This window comes from Balaenoptera acutorostrata, chromosome 18 (assembly GCF_949987535.1).
Source record: "Balaenoptera acutorostrata chromosome 18, mBalAcu1.1, whole genome shotgun sequence".
Taxonomy (NCBI): Eukaryota; Metazoa; Chordata; class Mammalia; order Artiodactyla; family Balaenopteridae; genus Balaenoptera; species Balaenoptera acutorostrata.
Genome location: NC_080081.1, coordinates 62,829,906 through 62,856,582, shown reverse-complemented (window position 1 = coordinate 62,856,582; position 26,677 = coordinate 62,829,906). Strand labels below are relative to the sequence as shown.

The window sequence follows — 26,677 nt, the reverse complement described above, 5'->3', positions numbered from 1 at the left end:
CTTAAGTTTTTTTCTTGAACAGTGTAATTATATTTTTCCCAGTAAAAATGATGCCTTCAGAAAATAGAATTTTCAAAAAATTGGCCAGCCAGAAGCCCTTGTTTCTGTCGCAGATTCTGATTTGGATCTGGAGCTCCAGTGATTTGGTTCTCGTAACCAATGACAGTTCTGCTTTCCGGCACATTCTTTCATTACAATGTCAAGAACCAGGTTGGGGCTTGTGATTCTCTCATCTTAACCAACAAAGGAACAGGCTCAGACAGGATAAATTATTTGCTCATGGTCTTGCTGAGATTTATAATTCGTCTCTTTCTCTTTCATCATGTCATGTTACTCATGGAGAAAGTGCTTTGCAAATGGCAAGCACCTTATTGTAACAGTTGTTGTCATTAGGCTGCTGTATTTTAATAGGAGGAAGCTATTGGGAAAAATCAGAAACCCGGGCGCCACTGTGTCCTGTTGATTTATAGCCAAGAAGCCTAGGGCTGTGGTGTCAGTGGATGGAAAATTACTAAGAGACATCATCGGAAAGGGGGGTTCTGGCTAAACTGACCTAACAGAGTCGTCACTAAAGACAGGCCAGTGTGATCAGACATTACCTGGGGGATGGTGGAGATTGAGGAACCTGGTCAGATATCGCGGGTGGAGATTCTCATTAAACAGACTTAGCAGGGTTCTTGCTAAAACTGGATTTTATAAGGAAGTGCACAGTCTCAAAGCAGTAAAGGACTGTCTGGAGGGGGGGCTTGTCCATCTCACGCATGTGCTGGGCAGTTAGATGAAGCCGTGACCCAGCCCTGTCCAGGCCTGGCTGACAAATCAGTGGGAATCCTGCAAGGAATCTGCCAGGACCTTGTAGGAGGATTGGGGCCGGCACAGGATAAGGACATAGCAGGCTAAGGATAAGGTGTGCATGGGGGCTGAGGGGCCAGGGATGCTACTCTGGCCCTGGTTCCCCTTGTCTGAGCCCAGGGGAGAAGGTAGTCTGGCAGACTGAAGAAGCCATTGACTTGAGGGGCTCAGAGGCACCATACCAGGCTGCTTGGGTGCTGAGTGTCCCCAGGTGACACAGTGAAGGGAGGGACACTCCCCCAGCCTCCTGCCCTGAGGATTCCAGGGAAGCCTGGGGCCCCAGGGCCAGCATGCACGCCGTCTGGAGGCCCGGCTTTGGTACTGACAGTCAGGCTCTTAGAGGAACATCGCCCTCTAGGGTCTAGACAGGCATTCAGGGAGAGGACCCCTGAGCACTGACCAGTCTCCCCTGGAAATAAAGGAGCCTTTCCTGAGGGCTAAGGTCCCTATAAGCTGGAGAAGATGAGAAGCAGGAAAACAGCAATTACGTTGAATGGGGCTCTAGTTCTACCCAAAAGCCACATGGCCTGAATTAACCCCTGTACATTCCAACCCCATCCGTTTGGCTCAGCAAGGAGGAAAGCTTTTCATTGGACGCCCTCGTGTGGGGAGCTATAGAGGGCTGCTGGTAGAAGGGCTGCTGACCTGGGAGGCAACGAAGAGCAAAAGGTAACAGAGTGGGCTTTGGTTTGGGACCATCTGGGGGCACACTTGGTCTCCACTACTTCTTTGCTGTGTCACCTCATGCGTGTTCCTGAATTCCTCTGTGCCTCCGTTTATCTGTAAAATGGAGATGATGATAATATGGTACCTAACTTGAAGGGTTATTGGGAGGACTACATAAGGCACATCACTAAGTACTCTCATCGGGTACCTAGTCCCAGGTTAGTACTGTGAACTAAGGAAAGGGGAGCCATCAAAAGCAGAGGCGTGGTTGGAGAGGGACGTGCAGCTTAGTAAGCCTGTGACTGCAGCTTCTAGAACTATAATAAAGACGGGTGTCTCTGCTGGGCTCACTGATACCGGGAGAGACAAGGGTCTTGGGCCCCACCTCTACTGTCCCTGGAACTTAGGACTTCCCATGATGGCCACTGGATAGCGCCCCATGGTTCAGAGAATGAGTTTAGAAATCTACTTTTGCCAATTCTTGGGCAGATATTCAGGCCCGGAGGATCGAGGCATACTCTCTGCACTCACAAAGAAATGATTTATAGGCCAGAGTGCTATTTCTTACATTTCCAATGGCATCTGTTCGGCCCAAGATCAGGGACCAGTTTTCTGTGCAGCACACCTGGAGAAAATGTGGGAGGAGGGGAGACGTGGCGGACGCACAGGTGAATACATCAACCGTGGAAGCTGCGTCCGAACAGACTGTTTGGAAACAATGGAAAGTTGGTGGATTTTAAGGGATTGTTTATCATGGAACAGAGCCTGGTGACGGCTTTCTTTTCTCCTCTCTACAGTTAGGTTCAAAGGGAGAAAGTGCTAGAATCAGAGCTTTGTTCCCCTGGAAAGTGCTGGAGAAACGCTGACAAATTCCTCCTTCCAGCCCTCCTTTTCCTGGGCTGCATGGGGGACCCTGGCTTTCTGTCTGTCTGTTACAGCCTCATCTTTCTCTAGTCTCTCACTTTCTCAACTTGGCAATACCCAAGTAAGTAACTGGTTTCCAAGGACTGCATCTTTTGAAGATCAGGTTTTATTCATTCAGATTTTCAAGCTCTCCATACAAAATTCAAAAGGTACAAAAGGGTCGAGTGTCAAGGAAGTTTCCCTCTCACCCCTGTCCTCCTGCCATGCAGGTGCTTTCCTGGGAAAAGAAACCCACATCATCGGCTTCTTAGATATTTTCCCAGAGACAGTCTGTGCACATGTAAGCAAGTATGATACATTAGTTTTTCATGGTTTTCCTTTCTTTCCCCAAATGGTAACATACTCTGAGGCATTTAATCTCTTGAGTAAATCTTCTCTTAATCAGTTTTTTAGGCATCGGCTCTGTCAAGGGTCAGTGGGAGAGGCAGGGAGGGGTTGCAGCCAGCAGCAGCCCCCCCCAGTGGGTGATGTGAGGGGCGTGTGAAAGTGGTCTTTGTGGGGTGTTGTGGTGGGAATCAACACTCCAACCATGCTAAAAGTGGAAGTTCTCTCAGACATTTAACTCCATCTGTGACCATCCTTTATTAGGCACTCCCGTGGAGCCCTAAGCAGTGTATCTGAATTTGGGGTGCTTACCACAGGTGCAGTGTGTTTATGGGAACCTGGTTACAGGTAGGTATGGCCATGGGTAGGCTTTCCCCAGGCTCGGAGAAAGCGGGCAGAGAGCACAAGGTCGACGGATAAACTGAGACCAGTGGCTCTCAGTGGCGGCACTTGGAAAGTCTGGTGAGTGCACACTGCTGGCATTCAGTGCGTGGGGACCAGAGATGCTAGACGTGCTACAGTGCCCACGATACTTCTGCACAAGAAAGAATGTTTCTTGAATTTGAATTCAGCTTTCGAATGCCCCGGACATTTCTGTCGTTTTTAAAAGCCCACTATTTATAAAAATTATCTGATCCTAGAACCTAATTTTGTTTTATATGTAAACCCAGACAATTTTCTGCACCGTTTCACGTACATGACGTTTTCCAGAAATATCACTACTCTGTGAATTGAGGAAAGCTTGCACTTTGTTTCGTTCGGAGTTTTAGCGTGAGCTGTTCACCATTTTAAAAAATCACATCTCTGACAGCAGCAGTGCCTGCGGCATTTAAGTTGCTGATGAGACACAGGAAAATGCTGTATCAGGTGCCAGTGAGGCCACAGTATTTCTTTCTTTTCTTAAATTTTTTTAATTTTTAATTTATTTATTTTTGGCGGCATTGGTTCTTCGTTGCTGCGCGCGGGCTTTCTCTCGTCGTGGTGAGCGGGGGCTACTCTTCGTTGCGGTGCGCGGGCTTCTCATTGCGGTGGCTTCTCTTGTTGCGGAGCACAGGCTCTAGGCGCGCGGGCTCTAGAGTTCAGGCTCAGTGGTTGTGGTGCACGGGCTTAGTTGTTCCGCGGCATGTGGGATCTTTCCGCAGCAGGGCTTGAACCCGTGTCCCCTGCACTAGCAGGAGGATTCTTAACCACTGCGCCACCAGGGAAGGAGGCCACATTATTTCTATGTTTAGATGCTGTGATTGTACCTGAGCACTTACGATGGAAACAGAGATTCTCTTACTACGTTTACCTTCCTTTTATTTATTCCTTATCTTTTACTTAAAGCATTATATTTTCTTTCAAGACCATGTGGGCAGGTAGATTCTATTATTTCTGATTTTCATTTCTTGATTTTAAAATATTGGACATTGTAAAATATGTGTTATGTAAAACAAGAGGTGAGTTGCTGTTTGGGGCCCCTCCCATAGGAGGAGATAGTTGGATAGAGGAAAGGATGAGTGAGGACCAGTCATGGGGGAGCCTGGTGGAATGACAATGGGGGACCCCAAATCGGAAGTCATACATGGTGACAGCCAGAGGGTACAGCTTCTTGCTGTCTGATCAGTGAAGTCTGTTCCTTCAGGGCAGTGTGCAGTCTCACCCTCATGGATCCTGGCTTCTACTGTGTCCTATGGGCCACCTTGGAGCAGAACACTGTCCCACCGTATGCTCAGTATTGCACAGGGGACAGAGGCAGGAGCAAGTCAACCACCCTAAAACTACACATTCATCATGGGTGGGAATTTTTGTGTATGAAGATCTAAATCAGGCATAAGGTACAATAGACACTAATTGCAAAGATATTTATATTTATAATATATAAATATATTTATTTTTATTTTATTTTTTCATATACCTTTTAAATAGATATATCTGTGATAGCTCTGTGCCTTTCCATGCTTTTCCTAGGCAATTGGTTTCATGGAATATTGCTGATATATTGCCCTCCACAGATCTCCCCAGAACACAGAAATCTGTCTGCCTATGCTTTTCTAGTACTTTAACTACAAATGAGGCTCTCCTAACAGAGGGTGAATCAATAGGAAACATTCTACAAGAAATATTTATTCTGCAAATGGCATGTGGAAGCTGCTTCCCTGTGTTCCCTAAATCCTGGGTTTGGGATGCTCTGTGCCTCCCTCACAGGGTCTGAAGAGCTGGGCTGACTTCCTGGTACATCTTCCCCAGTGCCTGCGTGGAGTGTCCTAGGCCTGGGGCTCCTGATGGGAGGCCTTCCCAGAGCACAGCTGTGGGCCCACACCTGCATCTCTGCTGCCCGCGCCTTCCGCTCTGGGCTCAGCCGCCTGGATTATTTTGAAATCCATCTAATGGCCTTAGTGGAGAGAAAACAAATGCCCTTTGTGTGCCCCACTACTATCACTGTCATATTTTCTCATCTTTCCTCCCTTTTCTGGCCAGAGTGTCTTCAACAATCCACAGCCCCCTCATTTCTTGTGTTCCGTTGTGCTTAATAATCGGTTTGCCAGTTATAGTCTGGCCTAATTATAGCTGTTCCACGTGGGTGTAACCAGAGTGTACATACACGTCTGTATTCTGATTTATTTCATTTAAGTCTATATAGAAAAGTACACAGCCTTACCCCTACACAGTCTCCAATAAAAACTTTTGTGTTGGCTTCATAACTATATCACATCAAGGAGAAATACTATGACTTCTAAAATAATGCTGAATTAAAGATTTTGTGAATAAAGTGTTTCTCTTCATTTGGATTATTTCCATTGGCTAAATTGCCAGAGTTGGTATTTCTAGGACGGAAGAAATGAATGCTTTATGGCTTGCTCAGATCTTACCGTATGTCATCATGTTGCACTATGAGTTATGCCTTGATCTTACAAGTTGGATTTTTCTTTTTCTTTTTTTCTTTTACAGACTGTCCAGCCCTCCAGCTCCCGGGCTCAAAGCACCCATGCTTTGAGTTTCTCAGCCTTCAGAGAGGAGGTGGTAGCTGGATGTACTGTCCCCAGACACTGTTGTAGGGAAACGCTTCCAGGTGCCGCAGAGATTGGGGAATAGAGGAAACATGCCCACTGTTGAGGATTTTGATGTAATGATTATAATGGTAATGGTACTGGCAGGCACCATTTACTGGGTTCTTTATGTTAGACGTTTAATGATCTCATTTCCTCCTCTTGACCACTGTGCTAGGTAGGTATCGTTATCACCTTTTTATTAAGAAAAAGCTGAGGTTCAGAGAGGCAAAGTAACTATGCTTTCAGCTGCAAGTGGGTGAAACTAGGTTTTCTTATGATCTCACACGACCGACGTGGGTAAGGAGGGAGGCGGTTCCAGGTTGGCTGGGCAGCTCAGCAGTGTCATCCAGGAGCCAATCTCTTTCCACATTTCTGCTTTGGCATCAACTTGTGGGTGATGTTTCCTTTCCTCGGTGCAGCAACACCAAGCTTCTCGTCTTCACACAACCGAATTCAAAAGCAGGAAGAAGGGAAAGGTGGCAGTCTTCTCGTGTGTTTGTGTGCATGTGTGTGTGTGTGTGTGTGTGTGTGTGTATTTATTTTATCAGGAAGGAAATATTCCCCCAAAGCCTCCCAGTCAATTTTATCTGATATCTCATTGTCCAAGAGAATGAAACGACTTGGTTTGGCCAGGCAGGGTTCACCTCTGTCTCTGTCTTGTACTGTCTCTTGTCTCTCGACAGCTGAGTAAAGTTGCAGTATTCTTAGTGAGAAGAAAGTGGGAATAGTGTTGGGTGGGCAACAGTGTCTACTGCATTTCCCCAGTATTCCATGGTAGAGGGTTGTCTTCTTACACACATGCTTTCTTCCAAGATCGTCTTTAACATGAGTTAACAGTGTGTGTGTGTGTGCACACATGTGTGTGTGCCAGCGGGCATGTCCCAGGTGCTCACACTTGGTTGCTTGTGTAGCCTGGTCATCGAGTCCAAAGATAAGAAATCAGTGGAAATGCTGCAGTAATTCTTGCTTGCTATCTTGCAAATGAGAGACAGGGCAGGATAGCGAGGCTGGATTAGTGAGACACCATCATGTATTAAGGAAGAAGGCGGGTTGAAGAACGAGGAGATCTGGATTCTAGCCCCAGATCTGCTACTTTCTATCTGTGTTACCTTGGGTAAGTTATTTCATCTTTCTGAACCTCAGTTTTCTCAACTGTAAAGCAAGAAGGTTGGACTAGGTCATCTCTAAATTTTGTTCAGCTCTAATATTCTATAGTTACAGTGCAATTTTTACTGAGCAGCTACGAGCAGTGCTCTGTACAGTCTATCACATTATTTTTTAAAAAACCTTTCAAAATGCATCCACATGCCATGTGAATGGAAGAGGTCAACATTATTCATGTATATGGAGACTAGGACATCATGTAACAGAATTAGATGTAGAATATAGTATTGCAGACTCTTTTTAAATGTCTTTATTTTGCATTACAAATTGTACTTTGAGTTATTATCACTTTAACTGGCTTGTGTTTTACATTTGCAGCACAGCTCATCTGCCAGAACTTTTCACTGTTTCTAGTTGCCATTTTATTGGAAACACCATCTCTTTATAACTGAGTAAAGAACACGGCAGAGTCGGGGGAAATTTTTGTGCCTGTCTCTTTTTACTCTCTCTCTCTCTCTCACTCTGAACATAAATAGTATCTTGGCAGCTGATCTTTGTCGTTTAAAAAAAACACACATGAAAAGGAAACAGCAGCGGATGATCTGCTTTCTGAAACAGTGTAAGAAAGATCTGAAGAGTGTTAGCTTTGCACTGAAGCTCCTTCAGCTTCTGCTTTTACAATATTTGCAGGAAGTTTCCTGACACTAAGGGGGAAAAGAAACAGTGGCCAGAGACTGTCTCCTGAAAATATGCAGGAAGGATAATGTGGAGGCCAAGACAGACGTGTGTGATGAGCTCCAGCCGTGCCTCAAAACAGGAACTGATGACAGGGAGGTTTTGCTATTTATCTTCCAAGGTTGTTTTAATATGCAAAGTAGGTCCTCAGCGGCAGCTGCTGTTCAGTCAGCCACATTTCCTGAACTGGATAGTGTATTTTTAGTTGACAGGAAGAAAACCACTTGGTTAGGAAGGAGCTCGGATGGTCATGTCTCAGAAACTCAGATCAGCACTTGAGACTTTACTACATTTCCCGGATGAGTTACTGTCACTCTGGGCAGCAAGCAGCAGAGTGTTTACTTCAATTCTCTTCTTTTTATTAAAAATCATTACATAAGTTTTGATGAATATATTTTTCTGTATGAGCGTCAAACAATATAAAAGTCTACAAGGTGAAATGCCTAAGCTCACCCTCCAAATCACTACTCCCTTCCTCAGAGATAATCAGAATCCACAGTTCGATGTACATTTTTACAGTGATATTTCTATAATATACTCACATATTTTGGAGCAGACAGATATTTTATTATTTATTTTTGTTTGGTTAGGTCTTTTTTTTTAATGTAATTGTGATGTCTGTAACATTTCATTTAACAATGTTGCAGTGATTTCTCCATGTTAGTACATATAAGTCTACCTTGGTTATCTTTTGTTACTATCTTAAAAAATAATTTATTAAATATTGAGAAGGCCGTAAGAAGTATAATACTAAAACACAGGCGAAATTATGTGATCCTAGAGATTTGCAGAATCTGCAGGAGACCTTTCTAGAACAGGGAGTGCTGCAGCTTCCCCAGGCCAATCTTACGTGGCTGCACAGGTATCGATAAGATGAGAAATCAATGGCTGCTCTAGAGGGAAGGCAGAGCATTCCCCAAAGAATGGGTGTTTACACAATATAGGATTGTTCATATACTTTTGGCCCCTAGCAAACATTGCTCAAGTGGTGTTCTTGAGGTTGGTACATACCTATGCTTGGGAAAGCTGTGGAGGCTGGAGGAGGTGAGGAGATGGGGAGAAATCTGGAGTGTAGAGAAGCTTGGATTTCCATTGACACTTTTTTTCTCCTAGAGAGATACTGACACACAGTCACTGGATTAAATTGATGCTCCCATCTCAATTAACTCATTAGGTAGGAATAACAAATTTACATACCAGTGTGTGGGCTTATTCTCATGAACCCTCCATCCAAAAAAGTAAAAAAAGAAAAGAGAAAAGGAAGATGTGGGGTTTTTTAAACCCTCAAACATTGAAAACTTTTCTTCCCTTTAACTGCTTTCCCCAGTCACATCAGGTGAGTTATATGTGAAATTAATATTTCAGAGTTTGCCATGGTAGAAAAAGAAAGAAGTAGGAATAAGACTTTAAAAAAGAAAAGAGGGACATGTAAAAACTATATCAGGATATGAATACCAATGCCCCACCCCTAATCATTTGAAACAAGTGTTAGAGGCAGCAGCAATACCGGATTTCCATTTAGTCACCCGCTAGATCTGTTGCCTTTTAAACAACTTTAGATATCATTTTTATTTTGATAAATGCAGGGAGAGGGCAGGGAAATGTCTGCCTGGCGTGTTACAACATATTAAGCTTATACCTTGCTAAAACAACATATTAAGCTTATACCTTGCTAAAACTCTAGGAAATGGTGACTCCTGTATAAATTCTGATTCTCCTTCTTCCTAGGGGTGTTTTATCCATATTTGAAGACTCCTTGGATATCCCTATTGTATGATTGGGAATTCTGCCTTCTAATCTGGCTCATTGATTCACTTCTGAGTGGACTGAGACAAATCCTACTAATTGTTGAATTTGTTTCCCTGTTTGTGAAGCACTGAAGTAAGTAATCCTCTTGTGGAAGTGCCTGGGCCACCTTTTAAAAGTTGGTCACCCCTGTAGTGGGATCGGAAATATTGCAGTGATTTTTAGAGTTGGATGAAGAAATGTATCTTGAAATTAAAAAATAGTTAAACCTATAGCATTTACCATAACTGGGTGTGAATTTCTTATCAAAGACAGTGTCAAATCTAGGTTGGTTAATAAATATACTAGAAACAAACACAATAAATGGGAATAAAACATTTAACAGATGTTAAGTTTGGCTCACGCCACACGGTGGCAGGCTTACTCTGTTGTGCTTCCTTTTCAAGCAACAAATCTAAATGCTTGCATTTAACTACATTAAATCTTTTAGAAAGTTAACTTTTAGAAAGTATGACATAAGTTATTAATTTGTCAAGATTATATTTTCTTATAAAATGTTCTTTACGTTGTATGATACCTGAGCAGCAGTGATTTGAGCCTTCGACAGGACATTCTACCTCTAGATCTCAATTACTTCATCACTAAAATGATGGGCTTGGGTTACTTACAGTTCTAAAATTGTCATACCTCTCCTATAACTAAAAAAAGCCTAAACATTCTTCTTCAGTAACAAGAATTTCAGTCATATTGCAGTTAACTTGATAAGGAATATAGTTTTTTAGTTAGATTGCCTAGATTTGAATTTGAGTTCTGTCATTTATTAACCATGAGGTAAGGAACTTCACCTGTCAAAATTCCACTTTCCTCACCTGTAAAGTGCTATAAATTATACTACATATCCAATGGCATTGTTAGGATTAAATGCGGAAAAATGTATGTGTGGCAGAGACTCGCAAACTGTTCACCAAATCATTTCTTTTTTTTCCTGGACAATCAGCTAAACCACATCCCACATCGTCACGTGCAGTTAATTGTGGTCATAAGACTGAATTCTGGCCAAGGGAATGTAAGAGAAAGAAATTCATGCTACTCCTAGGCTCAGCTCGCAAAAATCTCCCATTGTGATCCTCCTTGTTCTTTCAACTTCTGCAGTTTCCCCGGAAGCTACTTGTTAAAGATGCCAGGACCAACATCTTTAGGAAATGGAAGGAAACTTGGTCCCGAAGCACGGTGTGGAGGAGAGCTTTATGCCTGTTAGAAACACTCGTTTTGGACTTTACGTAAGTGAGAAATAAACTTTGATTTTGTTAAGCCACGGAGATTCTGGGATTTATCTATTATGGCAGCTAGCATTAACTAAAATAGCATGTAAAGCACTTAGCACAATACCTGTTTAATAAATATTAGATGTTTTCAATATCATGACTCTTAATAATACAGACCAAGAGTCTAAAACTCTGAACTTAAAACACAAGCAAGGGGCTTCCCCGGTGGCGCAGTGGTTGAGAATCTGCCTGCCAATGCAGGGGACACAGGTTCGAGCCCTGGTCTGGGAAGATCCCACATGCCGCGGAGCAACTGGGCCCGTGAGCCACAATTACTGAGCCTGCGCGTCTGGAGCCTGTGCTCCGCAACAAGAGAGGCCACGATAGTGAGAGGCCCGCGCACCGCGATGAAGAGTGGCCCCCACTTGCTGCAACTAGAGAAAGCCCTCGCACAGAAACGAAGACCCAACACAGCCATAAAAAAAAAAAAACAAAAAAAAACACACACAAGCAATAGTATGGAAATCTCTTCTGCAGTATACAAGACTTGGGCCCCCCCTTTTTTTTTAAAACTAGAGAAATAAAGTTGCGTATAGATGCAGGAAAAATCTGAACAGTTCACATATGTAACTTGTAGAAAGTCAGTATTTTGTATTTATATTTGCTACATACACTTTGGGGAAAAATTAACAGAATATAAAAGAAGAAAAATTGAATTAAAAATATAAGTTGGTACTATCTTTAAAATAATATCTTTTAAAAATTGAAGTATAGTTGATGTACTATATCATGTAAGTTTTAGGTGTCCACCATAGTGATTCACAATTTTTAAAGGTTGTATTTCATTTATAGCTATTATAAAATATTGGCTATATTCCCTGTGTTGTACTATATATCCCTGTAGGTTATGTATTTTATACACAGTATATTTTATACATAGTTTGTACGTCTTAATCCCTTACCCCTATTTTGCCCCACGCCCTTTCCCTCTCCCAATGGTAACTACTAGTTTGTTCTTTATATCTGTGTAAAATAATATTTTAAATTATTTCTCCCTTGTGATGACTTCAGTGTTATGATTCATTCAGTGATTTCTCTTAGTACTTCACACAATGCTTATCTTTCTTTCTTGAAAATGTCTTTTCTTGGCTCCAACACTTTCTGATATTTTAACACTTTTGCTCATGCCTATTCCCAGTTCTCTTAAAGCCCAGATCAAATTTCGCATATTCAAAGACTTCCAAGACATCCTGGTTGGAAAGGATCCTACTTACACTGAACTGTAACATTTATACAATCCAAGGCTCTTAACCATTTGCTGTCTTCTATAGTAGGGTTTATTTTCAGGTGGGTTTATAAAGCTTGCTTCTCCCTAACAGATTGTAAACTACCTGATGAGAGAGACTGTGTTTTTTGTTTTGTTTTGTTTTGTTCTAACATCTTTATTGGAGTATAATTGCTTTACAATGGTGTGTTAGTTTCTGCTTTATAACAAAGTGAATCAGCTATACATATACATATATACCATTATCACCTTCCTCTTGCGTCTCCCTCCCACCCTCCCTATCCCACCCCTCTAGGTGGTCACAAAGCACCAAGCTGATCTCCCTGTGTTATGCGGCTGCTTCCCACTAGCTATCTGTTTTACATTTGGTAGTATATGTAAGTCCATGCCTCTCTCTCACTTCGTCCCAGCTTACCCTTCCCCCTCCCCATGTCCTCAAGTCCATTCTCTACATCTGCTTCTTTATTCCTGTCCTGCCCCTAGGTTCTTCAGAACCATTTTTTTTCCCCCATATATATGTGTTAGCGTACGGTATTTGTTTTTCTCTTTCTGATTTACTTCACTGTGTATGAAAGACTCTAGGTCCATCCAGTTCACTACAAATAAGTCAATTTCGTTTCTTTTTGTGGCTGAGTAATATTCCATTGTATATATGTGCCACATCTTCTTTATCCATTCATCTGTCAATGGACACTTAGGTTGCTTCCATGTCCTGGCTATTGTAAATAGAGCTGCTATGAACATTGTGGTACATGACTCTTTCTGAATTATGGTTTTCTCAGGGTGTATGCCCAGTAGTGGGATTGCTGGGTCGTATGGTAGTTCTATTTTTAGTTTTTTAAGGAACCTCCATACTGTTCTCCATAGTGGCTGTATCAATTTACATTCCCACCAACAGTGCAAGAGGGTTCCCTTTTCTCCACACCCTCGCCAACATTTATTGTTTGTAGATTTTTTGATGATGGCCATTCTGACTGGTGTGAGATGATACCCCGTTGTAGTTTTAATTTGCATTTCTCTAATGATTAGTGATGTTAAGCATCCTTTCATGTGTTTGTTGGCAATCTGTATATCTTCTTTGGAGAAATGTCTGTTTAGATCTTCTGCCATTTTTGGATTGGGTTGTTTGTTTTTTTGATATTGAGCTGCATGAGCTGCTTGTAAATCTTGGAGATTAATCCTTTGTCAGTTGCTTCATTTGCAAATATTTTCTCCCATTCTGAGGGTTGTCTTTTCATCTTGTTTATGTTTTCCTTTGCTGTGCAAAAGCTTTTAAGTTTCATTAGGTCCCATTTGTTTATATTTGTTTTTATTTCCATTTCTCTAGGAGGTGGGTCAAAAAGTATCTTGCTGTGATTTATGTCAAAGAGTGTTCTGCCTGTGTTTTCCTCTAACAGTTTGATAGTGTCTGGCCTTACATTTAGGTCTTTAATCCATTTTGAGTTTATTTTTGTGTATGGTGTTAGGGAGTGTTCTAATTTCATTCTTTTACATGTAGCTGTCCAATTTTCCCAGCACCACTTATTGAAGAGGCTGCCTTTCTCCATTGTACATGCTTGCCTCCTTTATGAAAAATAAGGTGACCATATGTGCGTGGGTTTATCTCTGGGCTTTCTACCCTGTTCCATTGATCTATATTTCTGTTTTTGTGCCAGTACCATACTCTCTTGATTACTGTAGCTTTGTAGTATAGTCTGAAGTCAGGGCGCCTGATTCCTCCAGCTACATTTTTCTTTCTCAAGATTGCATTGGCTATTTGGGGTCTTATGTGTTTCCATACAAATTGTGAAATTTTTTGTTCTAGTTCTGTGAAAAATGCCAGTGGTAGTTTGATAGGGATTGTATTGAATCTGTAGATTGCTTTGGGTAATAGAGTCATTTTCACAACGTTGATTCTTCCAATCCAAGAACATGGTATATCTCTCCATCTGTTTGTATCATCTTTAATTTCTTTCATCAGTATCTTATAGTTTTCTGCATACAGGTCTTTTGTCTCCTTAGGTAGGTTTATTCCTAGGTATTGTATTCTTTTTGTTGCAATGGTAAATGGGACTGTTTCCTTAATTTCTCTTTCAGAGTTTTCATCATTAGTGTATAGGAATGCAAGAAATTTCTGTGCATTAATTTTGTATCCTGCTAACTTTACCAAATTCATTGATTAGCTCTAGCAGTTTTCTGGTGGCGTCTTTAGGATTCTCTATGTATAGTATCATGTCATCTGCAAACAGTGACAGCTTTACTTCTTCTTTTCTGATTTAGATTCCTTTTATTTCTTTTTCTTCTCTGATTGCTGTGGCTAAAACTTTCCAAACTATGTTGAATAATAGTGGTGAGAGTGAACAACCTTGTCTTGTTCCTGATTTTAGTGGAAATGATTTCAGTTTTTCACCATTGAGAATGATGTTGGCAGTGGGTTTGTCATATATGGCCTTTATTATGTTGAGGTAAGTTCCCTCTATGCTTACTTTCTGGAGGGTTTTTATCATAAATGGGGGTTGAATTTTGTCAAAAGCTTTTTCTGCATCTATTGAGATGATCGTATGGTTTTTCTCCTTCAGTCTGTTAATATGGTGTATCACATTGATTGATTTGCATATATTGAAGAATCCTTGCATTTCTGGGATAAACCCCACTTGATCATGGTGTATGATCCTTTTAATGTGCTGTTGGGTTCTGTTTGCTAGTATTTTGTTGAGGATTTTTGCATCTATGTTCATCAGTGATATTGGCCTGTAGTTTTCTTTCTTTGTGACATCTTTGTCTGGTTTTGGTATCAGGGTGATGGTGGCCTCGTAGAATGAGTTTGGGAGTGTTCCTCCCTCTGCTATATTTTGGAAGAGTTTGAGAAGGATAGGTGTTAGCTCTTCTCTAAATGTTTGATAGAATTCTCCTGTGAAGCCATCTGGTCCTGGGTTTTGTTTGTTGGAAGATTTTTAATCACAGTCTCAATTTCAGTCCTTGTGATTGGTCTGTTTATATTTTCTGTTTCTTCCTGGTTCGGTTTCGGAAGGTTGTGCTTTCCTAAGAATTTGTCCATTTCTTCCAGGTTGTCCATTTTATTGGCATACAGTTGCTTGTAGTAATCTCTCATGATCCTTTGTATTTCTGCAGTGTCAGTTGTTACGTCTCCTTTTTCATTTCTAATTCTATTGATTTGAGTCTTCTCCGTTTTTCTTGATGAGTCTGGCTAATGGTTTATCAATTTTGTTTATCTTCTCAAAGAACCAGCTTTTAGTTTTATTGATCTTTGCTATTGTTTCCTTCACTTCTTATTCATTTATTTCTGATCTGATCTTTATGATTTCTTTCCTTCTGCTAACTTTGGGGGGTTTTTTGTTCTTCTTTCTCTAATTGCTTTAAGTGTAAGGTTAGGTTGTTTATTTGAGATGTTTCTTGTTTCTTGAGATAGGATTGTATTCTATAAACTTCCCTCTTAGAACTGCTTTTGCTGCATCCCATAGGTTTTGGGTCATCGTGTTTTCACTGTCACTTGTTTCTAGGTATTTTTTGATTTCCTCTTTGATTTCTTCAGTGATCTTTTGGTTATTAACTAGTGTATTGTTTAGCCTCCATGTGTTTGCATTTTTTACAGACTTTTCCCTGTAATTGATCTAGTCTCATAGTGTTGTGATCAGAAAAGATACTTGATAATCATATCAATTTTCAATTTTCTTAAATTTACCAAGGCTTGATTTGTAACCCTAGATATGATCTATCCTGGAGAATGTTCCATGAGCACTTGAGAAGAAAGTGTATTCTGTTGTTTTTGGATGGAATGTCCTATAAATATCAATTAAGTCCATCTTGTTTAATGTATCATTTAAAGCTTTTGTTTCCTTATTTATTTTCATTTTGGATGATCTGTGCATTGGTGAAAGTGGGGTGTTAAAGTCCCCTACTATGATTGTGTTACTGTCCATATCCTCTTCTATGGCTGTTAGTATTTGCCTTATGTATTGAGGTGCTCCTATGTTGGGTGCATAAATATTTAGAATTGTTATATCTTCTTCCTGGATTGATCCCTTGATTATTTTGTAGTGTCCTTCTTTGTCTCTTGTAATAGTTTTTATTTTAAAGTCTGTTTTGTCTGATATGAGAATTGCTACTCCAGCTTTCTTTTGATTTCCATTTGCATGGAATATCTTTTTCCATCCCCTCACTTTTAGGCTGTATGTGTCCCTAGGTCTGAAGTGGGTTTCTAGTAGACAGCATATATACGGGTCTTGTTTTTGTATACATTCAACCAGTCTGTGTCTTTTGGTGGGAGCATTTAATCCATTTACATTTAAGGTAATTATCGATATGTATGTTCCTATTACCATTTTCTTAATTGTTTTGGGTTTGTTATTGTAGGTCTTTTCCTTCTTTTGTGTTTCCTGCCTAGAGAAGTTCCTTTAGCATTTGTTGTAAAGCTGGTTTGGTGGTGCTGAATTCTCTTAGTTCTGCTTGTCTGTAAATGTTTTAATTTCTCCGTCAAATCTGAATGAGGTCCTTGCTGGGTAGAGTAATCTTGGTTGTAGGTTTTTCCCTTTCAACACTTTAAATATGTCCTGCCACTCCCTTCTGGCTTGCAGAGTTTCTGCTGAAAGATTAACTGTTAACCTTATGGGGATTCCCTTGTATGTTATTTGTTGTTTTTCCCTTGCTGCTTTTAATATTTTTTCTTTTTATTTAATTGTTGATAGTTTGATTAATATTTGTTTTGGCGTGTTTCTCCTTGGATTTATCCTGTATGGGACTCTCTGTGCTTCCTGGACTTGATTAACTATTTCGTTTCCCATATTAGGGAAGTTTTCAACTATAATCTCTTCAAATATTTTCTCAGTCCCTTTCTTTTTCTCTTCTTCTTCTGGGATCCCTATAGTTCGAATGTTGGTGCGTTTAATGTTGTCCCAGAGGTCTCTAAGACTGTCCTCAATTCTTTTCATTCTTTTTTCTTTGTTCTGCTCTGCAGTAGTTATTTCCACTCTTTTATCTTCCAGGTCACTTATCTGTTCTTCTGCCTCAGTTATTCTGCTATTGATCCCTTCTAGAGAATTCTTAATTTCATTTATTGTGTTGTTCATCATTGTTTGTTTGCTCTTTAGTTCTTCTAGTTCCTTGTTAAACGTTTCTTGTATTTTCTCCATTCTATTTCCAAGATTTTGGATATCTTTACTATCATTACTCTGAATTCTTTCTCAGGTAGACTGCCTATTTCCTCTTCATTTGTTAGGTCTGGTGGGTTTTTACCTTGCTCCTTCATCTGCTGTGTGTTTCTCTGTCTTCTCATTTTGCTTAACTTACTGTGTTTGGGGTCTCCTTTTCGCAGGCTGCAGGTTCGTAGTTCCCGTTGTTTTTGGTGTCTGTTCCCAGTGGCTAAGGTGGTTCAGTGGGCTGTGTAGGCTTCCTGGTGGAGGGGAGTAGAGCCTGTGTTCTGGTGGATGAGGCTTGATCTTGTCTTTCCGGTGGGCAGGACCACGTCCGGTGGTGTGTTTTGGGGTGTCTGTGACCTTATTATGATTTTAGGCAGCCTCTCTGCTAATGGGTGGGGTTGTGTTCCTGTCTTGCTAATTGTTTGGTATAGGGTGTCCTGCACTGTAGCTTGCTGGTCATTGAGTGGAGCTGGGTCTTAGCGTTGAGATGGAGATCTCTGGGAGAGCTTTTGCCATTTGATATTACATGGAGCCAGGAGGTCTCTAGTGGACCAATGTCCTGAACTTGGCTCTCCCACCTCAGAGACACAGGTCTGACACCCAGCCAGAGCACCAAGAGCCTGTCAGCCACATGGCTCAGAAGAAAAGGGAGAGAAAAAGAAATAAAGACAGAAAAAAATAAAGTTATTAAAATAAGAAATAAAAAATAATTATTAAAAATAAAAAAATTACAAAGTAATAAAAAAAGAAAAGAAAGAAAGAAGAGAGCAACCAAACCAAAAAACAAATCCACCAATGATACCAAGTGCCAAAAACTGTACTAAAAAAAAAAAAAAAAAGGACAGACAGAACCCTAGGGCAAATGGTAAAAGCAAAGCTATACAGAGAAAATCACACAAAGAAGCATACACATACACACTCACAAAAAGAAAAAAAGGAAAAAAAAAATATATCTATATATATAAAAAAAAAAAGGAAGAAGAGAGCAACCAAATCAATAAACAAATCTACCAATGATAATAAACTCTAAATACTAAACTAAGATAAACATAAAACCAGAAACAAATTAGATGCAGAAAGCAAACCCCAAGTCTACAGTTGCTCCCAAAGTGCACTGCCTCAGTTTGGGGTGATTTGTTGTCTATTCAGGTATTCCACAGATGCAGGGTACATCAAGTTGATCGTGGGGATTTAATCCGCTGCTCCTGAGGCTGCAGGAAGAGATTTCCATTTCTCTTCTTTGTTCGCACAGCTCCTGGGGTTCATCTTTGGATTTGGCGCTGCCTCTGCGTGTAGGTTGCCTGAGGGCGTCCGTTCCTGCTCTTACAGGACGGGGTTAAAGGAGCAGCTGATTAGGGGGCTATGGCTCACCCAGGCTGGGGGGAGGGAGGGGTACGGAATGCGGGGCGAGCCTGAGGCGGCAGAGGCCGGAGTGACGTTGCGCCTGCCTGAGGCACGCCGTGCGTTCTCCTGGGGAAGTTGTCCCTGGATCACGGGACCCTGGCTGTGGCGGGCTGCATAGGCTCCCGGGAGGGGAGGTGTGCATAGTGACCTGTGCTCCTACACAGGTTTCTTGGTGGCGGCAGCAGCAGCCTTAGCATCCCATGCCCATCTCTGGGGCCTGCGCTGATAGCTGCAGCTCGCGCCCATCTCTGGAGCTTGTTTAGGTGGTGCTCTTAATCCCCTCTCCTCGTGCACCGCGAAACAATGGTCTCTTGCATCTCTGGCAGCTCCATAGTTATTCCTGGGCTCCCTCCCGGCTAGCTGTGGCTCACTAGCCCCCTTCAGGCTGTGTTCATGCCACCAACCCCAGTCCTTTTACTGGTTTCTGACCTCCGAAGCCTGAGCCTCTGCTCCCAGCCCCCAGCCACCCCGATGGGTGAGCAAACAAGCCTCTCGGGCTGGTGAGTGCTGGTCGGCACCAATCCTCTGTGCGGGAATCTCTCCGCTTTGCCCTCTGCACCCCTGTTGCTGCGCTCTCCTCCGTGGCTCTGAAGCTCCCCCCCAACCCCGCCATCCCCGCCATGAAGTGGCTTCCTAGTGTGTGGAAACTTTTCCTTCTTCACGGCTCCCTCCCAGAGGTGCAGGTCCTGTCCCTATTCTTTTGTCTCTGTTTTTTCTTTTTTCTTTTGCCCTACCCTGGTACGTGGGGAGTTTCTTGCCTTTTGGGAAGTCTGAGGTCTTCTGCCAGCGTTCAGTAGGTGTTGTGTAGGAGTTGTTCCACGTGTAGATGTATTTCTGATGTATTTGTGGGGAGGAAGGTGATCTCCACGTCTTACTCCTCTGCCGTCTTGAAGGTCTTCTCGAGACCTTCTGTGGTATTGCCCACAGAAAAGAGTAGAGTTTTGTGCAAATAGTTATTGATACTAGACTCACTGGTATAAAAGCCCCAAGTATATGAGATTCCCCCTAACATTTTAGTATCTATCTTCCATGGAGTTTTATAAGAATGAAGAGCAACAGCTGAACAATACTTTATAATTGGGGGACAATAGTGGCAGAGATGGTATTTTATGGTCTGTGGTTTCGGTTAGAGGAAGTTTACAAAGAATACATTGGTGCCTGATTTTGCATCATGAAACGAGGATGATTTTGTATGTACTACCAGTTAAACTTATTTTGCTTTTTTTCAGTCCATCCTAACTATTCATTTTTTTCTTTCTTTTTTGCATACTTGCTTAAGATGTTTTCCTTAAAAATATTAAAAGTAATAGATAAATTTTTTAACATTGTATATGCAACATCATAAGGACCTTAGAATGTTTAACTCTGAATTTTGCCTTTCATCTTCAATGTGATTGCTGTGTAATATCCTAGTTTCACCCTGTGTTTACCCTCTAAAAATTAGTAATTTTTTATAGTCAGTGTTTACTTAGATTTACCAATGTATCTACTAATTTCTTTTTTTTTTTTTTTTTTTTTAAAGGGGTGACAACGTTTTTATAGCTACTTTATTTATTTATTTATTTATTTTTGGCTGTGTTGGGTCTTCGGTTCGTGTGAGGGCTTTCTCTAGTTACGGCAAGTGGGGGCCACTCTTCATCGCGGTGCAGGGACCGCTCTTCATCGCGGTGCGCGGGCCTTTCACTATCGCAGCCCCTCCCGTTGCGGGGCACAGGCTCCAGACGCGCAGGCTCAGTAGTTGTGGCTCACGGGCCCAGCTGCTCCGCGGCATGTGGGATCCTCCCAGACCAGGGCTCGAACCCGTGTCCCCTGCATTAGCAGGCAGATTCTCAACCACTGCGCCACCAGGGAAGCCCTCTACTAATTTCTTTGCTCATTATTGATTCTTGCATTCTAATCCTTCCTCCTTGGTTTATTTTTCTTCTTTCTGCAAGGGTCTGTGAGTGGGAAATTCTCTTAGTCTTGGTTTGAAAATGTCTTTATTTTATCCTCACCTTTGAATGTTAGCTTAACTGGATAGAAAGTTCTAGATTAACAGATATTTTCCCCCATCATTTTGAAGATATTATTTCATTATCTTTGTCATCTGTTGTTTGTAAGAAGCCAGCTTTGTATGTGCATTGTTTCTTTGTAGGTGAATGTGGCTTTTAGGCCTATCCTTAACATTTGTAGAACCCAGTGCAAAATTGCAAATGGAGGCCCACATATCATATGTCTAAAAATTTATGAGTTAAAAATCAAGCCAACAACTTGAATAAAATATATTCCATTGTGTCTTGACAAATACAGCTTTTTAATAACCTGGATGGCCAAGCCTTGAATTTAGTATTCTTGGAATCTTTGGGGTCCCATATTGGAACTTGGCACAGCAGGGAGGGAGTACCGTCCTGGTCTCTGTCCCAGAGTTCATCTCCCATCTTTTCCAATCCTGGCTTCATCCCACACTGCAAGGAGCTTTACACATATGCTTGGGGAGACTCCACTTCCAAGCCCTACAACAGTCCCTCCCTGACCACCCCATGGCCCTAAGGGTATGCAGTCTGTCTTAGGGGGGATGGATATAGGGAAGAGGTCCATGCAGGTCCTAGAAGTGGACTGGGAATTCCAGGGTCTTGGGCACCTGGAACATGGTTTGGAGGGAAGGGGCAAACTTTGGGTGGGCATGTTTCTTGATGTGGCAGTAACCTCCTTAATGGTTTCTTCCCATCCAGTCTTTTTCCTCACTATCAGAGAGAATTTTTTAAAAGTGCAAATCACAGCATTTTACGCTCTTGCTTAAAAACCCTTTAAAGGCCTCCCATTGCATTTGAAACAAAATCCTTTAAAAGGACTACAGATCTCTGGGTGGTACTTCAACAGGCTAAGCTCTTTGGGAAGAGCCTTTATCCAAGATGTTTCTCTTCCTAAGACACACTCTTCTACCTGCTCTTCCCGTGGCTGACTGCTATCGTGTAATATTTGGCTTAAATGTCACCTCCTCTCCAAGTACACCTTCCCTGTGTTTGCTATTACTGCATCTTGCTCATCTCCTTCAGAGTACAAGTCATAAATTCATTTTACTTGTTTAGTGTCTTCTCCTTCAAACTGCAATCTACACTAAAGAGACTGTCAAAGATAAGATTTCCTGGGAAGTCGACTCTGAGATGATTAGCACATAGAAAGTTTATTAGGAGGGACTCTAATTAACACCTATTGAACAAAAGAAAGTAAGACTGAGCAGCAGTCAGTCAGCGGAGGCTGGCTTCCCAGAAGAGGGCTGACTTTCAGCAAACCAGTTCTCTTCAGCTGAAGCAGTTCCTAGGAAGGCTGCAGCTGTGGTCTGGGCAGGGCCGTATCACATCCAGGATGGCCCATGCCTTGCGCCACTCAGATCCACTTCCTTCACACGAATCTGAGGAGCAGTTCCTTCAGGACACTGGGGTGCCGTTTTTCCTTGGGAAACTTATAAAGAGGAAGGTTAGGAAGATGAACTACAATCCCCCCTGCTGCTGCAGTTGGTCTTGAGGCTGCAACCAGTACCCATCCTCTGCCGCCTCACTGTCAATTAGCACCTCTGAAGGTTTAGGTGATTTACCCAGTGGAGTGACTCAGACCCTCCAAACCCACGAGTTCCCGTTACTGTTTACCATGCCCTTCTCAGGCTGCACCTGCTTCTCTTGTCCATTTGTCATCAAAATTGCACAAGACAGTACTAAAAGATGTCTAAGTTGATTATCTGGGTGCGCCAAACGCATGCTTCCCTGCCTCCACTGTGTAACAGTAGCCCTACTGCCTCTTGATGGTAAGAGTCAATTACGCCCACCAGGATCTTACTCTTGCCTGCTGGTCCTTGAAACGAGGGGCCCAAAGTGCCTGGGTGGTGGTGTAGCCTAAAGTTCAATGGATATTCCTGCTGTGTTCCCTGGTAGAAATGTTCCCCCTCTGAGAACCAAGACCTTTAAACCTGTGGTTACAGTTGTGAGGATGAAAAAGCAGAAATTCCCCAAGTGGGTCACTGGAATTGATGGTAAATAGGGACACTCCTGCTTCCACACTTGGATCGCATTCCCAGGTATTCTGGGGATACAGCACCATATAATGGTGATTGATTTAGAGCATTACTGCTTCCTAGAGGGTAGCACTTTATCCTCATAGGGTATCATCCCCAAGCTGGCAATTCAGCCAAGCTTTCAACAGGCTGCTCTATTGCTTATTGGGCCAGTAGCTTCTGGGTGTTTTGCCAAGGGATAGGTCCAGTGGATTCCACACCCATGTGCCCACTGCTACCTCTCCTTTGTTATAAAGTGGATTCCTTGGTCGAATTCCATATTTAAGAAGCTCTTTCATCTGACAAAGGGCAAGGAAGCAATTCTAAACAGAGTGTATTGGATCACTTTTACACATAAAGGTGATCTCATGTGGGAGTGACATTGATACTATGAGAGGAGCAGTCTCATGCCTGGTCCAGGGAGCAAAGTAGGTTTATCTTTTTATTTTTTATTTATTTTTTTTAACATCTTTATAGAAGTATAATTGCTTTACAATGGTGTGTTAGTTTCTGCTTTACAACACAGTGAATCAGCTATACATATACATATATCCCCATATCCCCTCCCTCTTGCGTCTCCCTCCCACCCTCCCTATCCCACCCCAGGTTTATCTTTTTATGCCACCTGTTCAGCGTAGCATCTGCCTCAGTGCAGGTGAAGATATGAATCAGCAGAGTAGTCTACTTTAACAAATTTTTTTTTTTTTTAATTTATTTATTATTTATTTATTTATGTCTGTGTTGGTCTTCGTTTCTGTGCGAGGGCTTTCTCTAGTTGCGGCAAGTGGGGGCCACTCTTCATCGCGGTGCGCGGGCCTCTCATTATCGTAGGCTCTCTTTTTGCGGAGCACAGGCTCCAGATGCGCAGGCTCAGCAATTGTAGCTCACGGGCCCAGTTGCTCTGCGGTATGTGGGATCTTCCCAGACCAGGGCTCGAACCCGTGTCCCCTGCATTGGCAGGCAGATTCTCAACCACTGCGCCACCAGGGAAGCCCGGAGTAGTCTACTTTAGCCAGGGCTAAGATGCTTGTTTTTTTATTTAATGTGTTTTCATGGTGAGCAAAGGGAATTCATCTGGTTCTCGGGGTGAGGGAAAAAAGGAATTAGAATTAAAATTCTTTTCCTAGTCTCCATTATCACTTCTCTCAAGCTTCCCCCTGCCCCGCCCTGTTTTATGCCATGTTTATTTATCCCAACTATAAGAGCAGAAATTATCCCCAAAGTAGTTTGATCAATAAGGATTGAGGTTGTAAAACTTATTGTGACTGATCACGTTTACCTGTTTGGTTAAGCTAATTGAAAATCACGGTGGAATCTCCCTCTAGATAGATTCTATATTTTATTACATTTGCAGAATCCTAAAAGTTATGTCATTCTCAATTCTCAGAAATAATGATATTTTTGAGACTGTCAGACAGATTTCCTGACTATGAATTACATACACAGGTAAACAATCTGATATAGTGACCTAAATATTCCCTATTTAGCCATTATAAGTGTTGGTGGTTCTCTGGCTTATTTCTCTCAATCTTGACCAACCATGAGAAGAGGGAGGGGCAGAGAAGAAAAGGTGGAGATAATCTGAGTGCTCCCAGCTGTTTTCATTCTCTCAGGAGAAATAACATTCAAGTCTTTGAGGAAGTAACTGAAATCCCTTTTATTTTTGCTTGCTGACTGTCAAGAACTTTCGAGTGATGTATGAAAAACAAGTGTCCACCTAGGGGACCTTCAGAAGATTTTCTTGGCAAAGAAAATTGTGTAAGAGGTGCACTCAATCAAGTGTTAGATAGTCTAGCTGAAGGAAGTGGGGCTGGATTGGCTGACCCACACCTGCCCCAAATGACACCCACAGTAGAAGAGCACAGTGGAAGAAAAGAGGGCAAACAAAAGGTGATGCTCTAATTTTCCATTTTCTGAGAGCTTACCTTTGGAAATGAACTTCTGAAGCCTCTAAGAGTGATTAGAACTGTTCTCCTATGTCCCACCCCACCTTAACCCTTCCGTTAACTGTGTTTCCCTAGGTTCTTGACAGATGCTTTTTACCAGCATAGTCCTGTATTAGCGTGAACACCAGGAGGAAGAGTCCTCCTCCTCGCCCACGTCTGGAGACAGAGCCCATTTTCTTCTTAAAGTACTATTTGTAAATTGAGTTCTTTTGCCCTGTAGAAAAAGTTCAGAGGGCTCTAAAATAATCTTCTTTGAAACAACTAATTTTGCTGTTTTCAGATAACAATTATAGAGAGCTTTTGGAGCTGGAAAAAAAAAAAAGTAAAAAAAATCACCCAGCACTAGTGCACAGGTCAATTTTAGGTGAAGAGCCTAGGATTTGTCTAATGGAAAGTTACTCAATCCAATAAATAATACTAATACTAATAAATGGCGAATTCTTTCAAGTGCATTAACGTTAACCTAATTAGGTTTCCTTTGTTCCAGATGTAAATGAGGTCATCAAGTCCAGCCAGTCAGGGTTACTTGCTTTTCTTAAATAACACTGTTTCAGGCTTCCCTATCTTTGAACACACTGCTCTCTCTTCTGGAAGAGCCTTCCCTCCCTTTTTCATCTAACTACCACTTGTCCACCAAATTCACCTTCCCAGGAAGTTTTTTTCCTAACCCCCTGTATAACTCGTGGTCCCCCGTGTGTGTTCACTGAAGCATTCTGTATCACACTTTTCACCCTGGGCTGGAATAACCAGACTACACCTTCCTTGAGATCAGCAACCATGTCTTATTCAATTTTTCATCCTCCAAGATGCTGCAAATACAGCATCAGGCACACGATAAGCAGTGAGTGTTCAGGAAGTGTTCGATGACACAAACCCCCATTTTTTCTCAAACATGTTTTATTGAAGTAATTTTGATCAGGATGGAGCCTAAAGAAACTGACTTCAGTGTTTTGAGAAAAGTAGGCCTCTTTTAGTAAATTCACTGAACCGCTGCTACCTTGGTCAAGCCACTTCGTTCAGTGGATATTAAGGGTCTATCACGTGGACCTTCACTCAGTGGTTGTTGAGGACCTACCACACGGACCCTCCTCATTCAGTGGCTACTGAGGGCACAGAAATAAGCCCAGAAGTCTTGTTTTAAAGAGTTTATAATCTAGGGAAGAAGATAGGGATAGATAATTTACTTCTTAGAGGAAGTGAACAGTACATTTTTGAGCAATGTGAGATTTATGTATCAGAATATGTACAGGGTCCTGGAAATCAGGGAAGGAGTTACATCTGACACAATCTGAATGAACTTCAGTTGCCGATGCTGTTGAATCAGGAGGAGGATGTAGGGTAGGAAGACAAGAGTAGGTGGTATTTTACCTGGATTTTGAAAGATGAGTAGGAGACTGATGTGTACCTTGGCGTGTTGTTAAAGATAACAAGGGCTCAACAGTGGTTAAAGCAGTAAGAACAGAGTTTATTCAGGAACTATTGCAATAGGGGAAAAGAAACCTCAGTATAGAACTGGGCTCAGTTCCCCTATTGCAATAGTTTTTGACTAAAATCTGTTTTTACTGCCTTAACTACTGTCTGGTTCTGGTTTTCTTTATGGGAGGAGAAGGTGCAGATTCAAGGCATTTCAGACTGAGGCAAAAGAATGAACAAACATAAAGAGGAGTAAAGCAAACTCAGGGGAAAAAGTAAGTAATCTAAAGAAAATTGAGCAGTCAAGGAAAACAGGAATTCTCTGCAGCCAGAGCCTCGAGTAGTGTTGCAGAAGCGCTGGAAGATGAGGAAAAGTAGGCTTCTTTTAGCTTAGAAAATGCTGTGTTTTCCTATTTAAATGGGAAAAGTAAGTTTAAACAAAATTGCTTGGAAAGTTATGCCAAGAAGTTGGGACTTTATACTGTAGAGCCAGGGAGTTTCCAGAAAGCTGTGCAGTACTTTATAAAGATGACTGTGGTCTCAATAGATGTTAGGCTGCATGAAGCAGCAGGACGCATCTCCACTCCCAGCCTCAGTTTACTCATTTATAACAAGAAAAAAAAATGGGTCTTTTGCTGTCTTAGGTCCCCTCCAATCTTGACAGCCTGCTTCCCCGAGGTAGTGCTGCCTTCCTTCCATTACCTGGGCCCTGTGCCTCACTCCCTCCTTCCTTCTGATCTTGGTTCAGTTGCCACCTTCTCTATCCCCAGGCCTTAGGGGCTTTTCGACCGGTAGATAAATGGGATGGTGGGGGCGTCT

The 26,677-nt window shown here is 42.0% G+C and overlaps 2 protein-coding genes across 3 annotated transcripts in view; one reads left to right on the top strand and one right to left on the bottom strand.

Annotated features, from left to right (window-relative positions):
• SETDB2 (SET domain bifurcated histone lysine methyltransferase 2) overlaps positions 1-26,677 on the bottom strand; it is a 306,643-nt gene that overhangs the window by 139,398 nt on the left and 140,568 nt on the right. The window lies entirely within an intron of this gene.
• The window catches only part of RCBTB1 (RCC1 and BTB domain containing protein 1), a 67,262-nt gene continuing 49,964 nt past the window's right edge, over positions 9,380-26,677 (top strand). For both annotated transcript variants that reach the window (XM_007193744.3, XM_007193740.3), the window contains exons 1-2: positions 9,380-9,518; positions 10,536-10,663. The gene's annotated coding sequence lies outside the window, so the exon portion shown is untranslated. The remainder of the gene's footprint in view (positions 9,519-10,535; positions 10,664-26,677) is intronic.